Below are 6,888 nucleotides of genomic sequence, written 5' to 3'. Positions count from 1 at the left end.
ATTGTGACACCAATGGAGGCTGTTGTTTGTATCTCTTTTGAAGACCAATGTAACAAATTCAGTAAAGATCATTTTGAGGGGAGATGAAAGTCATGACAACCAGAATAAGGTTATTTTCTAGAGTATAAAGTACATGAGTATTGCATTAAAGCCTTTAGCAGGACACGAAGACAATCATGGCAGCAAAAACCACTAAAATGCATTTTAATTGACTCACTTAAAGTTCATGACACTGACAAAGGATTACTTCAAAGCCAAACCATAGTTTAGCGACAATATAAACAAGTCAGCCTTACACTGGGCATAAGTACAATCTATTAAAAGCATGACAGTGAAAACTACTAAAAATACTTTACAATTTCGAGACTTAAAAAAGGCTAACTTCAAAGCTGAGTTATATAAAAGTGCCATATATTTTATGGATAATACAAATGAAAGCCTTTGCCATGTTCTAAAATTTTATCTTTTAAAATTAAGGCAGCATATACTAACAACTAATTAATAGGACTTAGAAAATATTTCTTTGCAGCAAAGCTATCTATGCTCTTGATATCAACCTGAATAAAATAAAAAGAAAACATTAAGTGAACTTGGATGAAGTACAACCCTGTATTCAAATTCTGTGTTATATTTAAAAAGGTGACCACTAAGAATGGGAGTTTTTACATCAATTCAGCAAAACATCAATATACCATAATGACTTGTGGAATTGTGTCTCAAACATAGGTATAAAACACAGGTATAAATTTTTTCTCTGTAACAAAAGCAATTGTTAGACTCCTTTTTACTTTAACTGAGTTATGTAAGAAGAAAAAGGACTTTTCTTAAGTGTGTTCTACCCATCCAACATTTCTGGGGTCAAGTTTTAGCTCAGGAAGAAATGTATGGGCTTAAAAATGTTATTGGCTCTGAGTTTCCCCAGAAATAGGCATTGGTCATTTCAAAGCTTCAACATGCCCCTCCCCCCCTCTCTTGCTGGGCATTTGAACTTTTGAAGATTGTTTTGTTGAAATTCCTTTCTTAAATGCCAGATAAGATGGTCAGTTGGTAAAAAGAAAAATCAGCAACAACTGTGACTTTCTACTCATTGACCAAGCTTAAACCTAGCCCTTGTGAACCCTTTCTTTCAAATGAACTCTTCACCTTTAAAACCACCATAGTGAAAGATAAGAGACCTGTATTCCATTGGAAAGACTTGACACAGTTAAAATTCCCCACCCCAGCCAGGCAAGGTTCAAATTCCTCACCCCCCAGGCTCAGGTGATAGTCAAATTGATCAGCGTAAAAGTGATGTAAGTGTAATATTACCTTCTTTCTTTGTCAAATTTTTATGAGTCTAATCTCTCTCAAAGGGAGCATCGCTGAAAATGAATAAAACAATGTCACAAGTCACTTTTCACAATGTCTTCAAAACATTCATTTGAGTGAGCTGAGCATAGACACCTTGGCATGGTGTTTGGTAAGACTGAACAACTGATTAACTTGAGCTTCCCATCATGCACCCACAGAATTTGTTCTTAGTTGACTGATCATCATGTTCAAAATTTAATTCCTTTGCTGAGTTATGAATTGTCAACTGGTATCCCCCAACAAGAAAACTGGGATTCTTAACCACCCTATATTTACTTGTAAATATGTTTTTTTCAGCACCTTTTTTTACAAAATTAGCCATAGATAAGCCTTTTAGGCGGTATCATCTATAATTCCTCATTTAAATTAATTATATGACAAGGAAAAAATATATGTTGCAAATAAAAGCAGTTGAGACAACAGTAAAACTCTTGTCCCTTACTGACTTAAAAAGCAGTCACAAAAGACTTATACCAGTGAGGATTACCAAATGATGAAGCTTCACCCAAGGTCCTCTATAACTTAAACACCAAAGTAGACTTGATAAAAATACATAATAACCAATATGATGCTTTTGATTTTCACCCAAAAATCTAAGTGGTAGGCAATCATGAATAGATTTTTAAGATCTTGATCAAGTAGCATAAACAACATTTAATTCAAATATATGAAAGGTAATTTACCAAATTATTAGGTCTGTATTAGGTTACATTTGTCAATGGCTTCTACCATTTTTTTAAATTTAAATCATACATGGCATCATTCCACAACCATTAGAGCAGGAAATCAGATGAAACCAATTAAGTCTATTGAGGTGAAGGGCACAAACATTTGAATAACCAAAGCAAATTTACTGCCATTAATCTTTTTTTTTTATCTTCATTTTGCATTACTTTTTTGGTCAAGTAAAACAAATGTACCTCAGAAATGTTTTCTTAGTAAACGATCTTTGTTTCTGATAATTTACCTGTGAAAGTGGAGACACAGCAGCAGTAAGGACAGTAGAACTTTCATCATTTCTAGTTGCTGTGTAATTTCTTCCAAGTTGAAGATTTCTTCAGCAATTATAACACCGCGTTGGTTTTCAATCTGTTTGAAAAAGGTTCAAGAGCAAGTTTCTTTGAATGAAGCAATCAGTGATTCCATCCAAAGGGTTTAGGTTTCAAAGCAAAATGGACCAAATTATAATAATACCATTAATTTCTCTGCAAAGAGATAAGTAGAGGAACTGCAAGAAAACAAGTGACAAGAATATATCTATAATGTTATTCTTATTCTATTTTGTGTAAGTTGAAAGGAAGAAAATTATATATCTATTTACTCCTGTTCTCAAAAATGCAACGATCCAAAAATATACATAGTGTATATCTGCCTTTTATTTTGTCCTCAAATAGGTGGAACATGTGGTTAATATATCTCAACTCAGACTAGCAATAAAAACATCAATATTACTCATTAAAATGGCAAAGTGGCCTAAAGTTGCGAAAAGAAATTTGAAAAAGTACACAACAGTTATTGTGATACTCTTTTGTTAAAATGTCCCTCTAAATTGTTCTGTACGAGCTGCAGCCTTGTTAATGACAAAACCAAAGGCAAATAGAGAGCCACAACAACCAAAGCTTCACACTTTGTCCGTTACAGAAAAGAATAGGAAAATCTACCCACTAGCACCAGGCGGGTATACTCGTTTGGATTTGTATCGCACACGTACATATATGTTACTTGCCGGTCCGTATGGTGAAAAACTGTGACCGAGGCCACACATACGGACCGACCCTTAGCCGGTAAATAACATATTTATTTTTTTTAAACTCGACGAAATTCTTTCCGAGAGAACCCGAATGATTTAGGGCTGTAAATACGGCAAGATCTTCCATGAACTGAACAATTTTTGAGCGAGTAAATGGTGGTTAAAATAGAGGTGATGCAAATTCGAGAGAGATGCCTCAGCTAAACATTTTCATTTTCCGTAACGATAAAGGTGATTTAAAAGGCTTCCAAACAAACTTTGAAACATTATTTTTACAAGTACCTGTCACAATCTGACACCTGTCAATTAGAGAGCGCGTAACAAAAAAATGCGTAAGAACATTTGAAAAACAACGGAAATAGTTTGGCAAGGACTGTCTCGACAATGTTTTCTTCAAAAACAGTCAATGATCTGATGGAAAGTATTATTCACTCTCATCGACGATTCATTCATGTACGAAGATTTACCTCTGTTCATTAAGTAAACGGCGAGGAAAGTAATTGTGAGTAAATTCAAATTTTTTTTTGAAGTTGTGAGAGTTTACTCGTTTGTTTGCTCAAAAATTTCCTTCAGTTTCTGTGTGCAACTTACGGTACAAGCCGGGAAAACGAGATATATTTATGAAAAATGACAACGAAATTTGGGATGTAACCGGCGATTCACGAAGGCGTTACCATGGCCCGTGGGCAGGGAAAGGAAGAACAGAACGGGTAAACAGACAGGAAAAACAGACCGGGTAAAGAACCAATCAGATTGCAGGATTCGTTACAGTGACCTCTTTAAAAAAATAATAATATTATCATGTTCACAATATGGTAAACTGTACCTCTTCATCTAAATCCTCTTGTGGGATTTTAGGCCCTGGATTGGGTCGACTATCCATCTCTGGAATCTGTAACAAAAAAAATTCAGCAAAATTCCCATGAAAATATGTGTGGGAACGTAAAATTCAAGAAAATCAAAGCTTTTTTTTTTCCTTTTGCATACTCATAGCTTCTATTTGATAATGGTTTCAAAATAATCAATTTTCCTTCTAGGTTATCGCATCAGAGGTAAAATTTTGCAAGTGGCTACTTCACAAGTAATCGTTAACGTGTAGAGTAAAGTTGGTGTAGCCCGCAAGGTCCTTCAAAGCGAGGTCGAGTTACATTACAGTGCGTGTCCCTTGTCTCCCTTTGTAAAATCACGCGAACTTATGGTTAGACTTGTTTTCAATTTTCGTTCAAAGGTTACACATTATATCACTTCTCATGGCTGAGTTACATTAGCAACAGATCGACTAACAGCTTGGATTCATCGTGGTTTCTTCTGCCTCCAGAAAAAGGTAAATTGGAAACGATATGAAGCGCCAAGTTCGTACATCGTAAATGGTAAAATTTGGAACAAATTTTTAGAAAATTATGTACTTTTAGATTAGTGCGTATTTTTACACTCGAGGAAATGTTTGCAAGTGGAAAGGAAATGGGGAAAGGATGTGTTGCTGTTCACACAATTGGCGACTTTTTGTTTTGAATGAAAAATACGACAGGCCTACTATCTGCGCAAAATTTTCGGCGTAAGAGGATCTTGTTCGTTCGCACCCGATCGAGTTCGCTGAATTGAACAATTTCCTTTTGGGGAAAATCATTTCATAAAAGGCTCTGTAGAAGGAAAATTTTCAAAATAACAGAGAGATACGCTCACCTGATAATCTGTGCGATCCTCAGGAAATTGGGGTTTGTCGGACGTAACGTGCAATTCAGTTACCTTCCTGAGTATCACACTTCCTAAGTATGACACTTCCTAATATTATCGGGTCATGAAGTCAATGGAAGGACACGTGAGCGTGATAAATAAACCGCGCGTGGAAGTAAAAGACTGGGTTGCAGTTACTCGGTACTACGTGACCTCATTCTTCAGTAAGATTTATTGCCCATGTTTGCCTCTCTTCGGTGATAAAGTGATCAATCCAAGTTCCAAATCTAACACATGAAAGGTTAGAACCGATAGCCATAGCCCTCAGAGTTAGCGTGTATCCGACTGACTGTTGACAGATTTAATGAAACCATACTAACATTAATAAAACAAAACAAAACAAAAATTTACAATAAATTTAGAAGCAATTTACCTGCAATAAAAAGAGACGTATCACCATAAAAATGAAAAGACATGTTTCTGTTCTGAAAGCGATTTTACCTACTCGTGATTCGACCATGGCTAAATTACACGTGTTAAATGTCGAAACGCAAGCTGACCGATAGCGAAAAGTATTATAATATTAATGAAAACATTTCTTCTGTTTTATAAAGTATGATATTTTACCTTCAAATTCAGGATGGATGAACTTATCTAAGTTTCAAAGTGTGCATATAGTTTTCAAGACACATAATTTACATAATTTAGGCAGGCGTGAGTACTTTTCTGTTTTGAACATGGTTCATACCCCAAAATACTTCATTGGAAGTTTTTTCGAAGCCTTTTCCAAATAATATCCGTGATCGATTGCTCATTTCTCCTTTTCTACAGAAGACTCTCACATAGCAAGTGAACTGATCCGTCTTCCACTGTACATCAAAACTAATTCTCAGTAATCAGTTATTGATAAGGCTTGGTCGCGTAATTTTTCTCCTGAAAATTACTGAGTCTGGTAGGGTTGGTATACAAAGAAGATCTGATCGCCCCTCGCGAACTAGTATTGTATGTGCAAAAGCAGCGGTCTGTGTTAGAACTTGTCATACTGTGAGCAGTAAAACCATAGAGCAGCAGCCACGTGTACCTGGCTTTTTGTCCATTTCACCCACTCCTTTTTCATTCCTACCGCTTTCTAAAATTTTGTTTCAAAATCGAGAATTACGAGCGAAATTTTCCACATGGTCTCGCAATTTTCTTGAAGATCACACGTTTCGATGTAATTTGAAAATGTTACACAATCTCAGCTTTCTCCAGCCCTTTTTAGGGCAACTAAAGCTCTAGATTTAGAATTTCTTTACGTATACTTCTTAATTAGAAAAGTTTATAATGATACTTGTAGTTACCTGATAGAATCAAACAAATCCCAACGAAATGCAACTTTGGTCGATCTTACCATCGCCCACCAGCAAGAGTCCTTCAACTCCAATATGGACGAAATCAAAATTGAAGAGGCGTTCTATAGGCGTTACATCATAGTCACTACGGTCACATGAGTGTATAAGTAAAAATATTCGGTGTGTAGCCAGGCTTATTAAAAATTTTGGTAAAAAGAATTTAGAAAAGTTGACACTGGCCAAAAAATATATTGTTCTGGACGTTTCGGCTACAACTGTTTCGACTCAGCAAAGATAAAAATGCAGATGTCTAACGGCGTCCTGCTTGGTATATGTCCACGATATATCCACGAGTGTCCACGATGTGTGATAAAACCAAATCTCGCGACGCTCGCTATTCTACCACGTGAAAGCACCAAAAGCATTAGCTCGATGTACTCAATAAGGAGAAAGAATCACAGAAAGAACTACTATCACTGTCGCTCAGGCTGACTGTTCAGACTGTGCTAGAGTAAAGATTTTGGCGTTTTAGCCCGCTCGCACTCTTACGTGATTGTTCAGACTGTTTTGTTGACATTGTTGTCATTTTTTAATTTCTCATTTCCCTCAAGAGTGATGATAATGGTAATATACTTTATATTCCCGTTTCATATTCATACAGGATGAAAATAATCGAATACATGAGAAACCTGGGAATGCGCGAAATGTTAAAGAAAAAATTGAATACAGGAGAAAACGGAGAACACGCAATATGCGGAATGTTATAATCGAATGAAGTTGAAA

General features: G+C 35.9%; 1 long non-coding RNA gene across 1 annotated transcript; it reads right to left on the bottom strand.

Moving 5' to 3' along the window:
* Nucleotides 1-373: 373 nt before the first annotated feature.
* LOC136283590 (uncharacterized) lies at nt 374-6,196 on the bottom strand. Its single transcript, XR_010718869.1, has 6 exons — nt 6,115-6,196; nt 4,784-5,123; nt 3,927-3,992; nt 2,318-2,439; nt 1,309-1,361; nt 374-557 (listed from the first exon to the last, which is right to left on the bottom strand). It is a non-coding gene; the product is annotated as an uncharacterized lncRNA (long non-coding RNA).
* Between the last annotated feature and the right edge of the window lie 692 nt (nt 6,197-6,888).

Source organism: Pocillopora verrucosa, chromosome 9 (genome assembly GCF_036669915.1).
Source record: "Pocillopora verrucosa isolate sample1 chromosome 9, ASM3666991v2, whole genome shotgun sequence".
In the NCBI taxonomy this organism is placed as follows: domain Eukaryota; kingdom Metazoa; phylum Cnidaria; class Anthozoa; order Scleractinia; family Pocilloporidae; genus Pocillopora; species Pocillopora verrucosa.
Note: the sequence above shows the minus strand (reverse complement) of the source record. Positions and strands in the feature narration are given on the sequence as shown.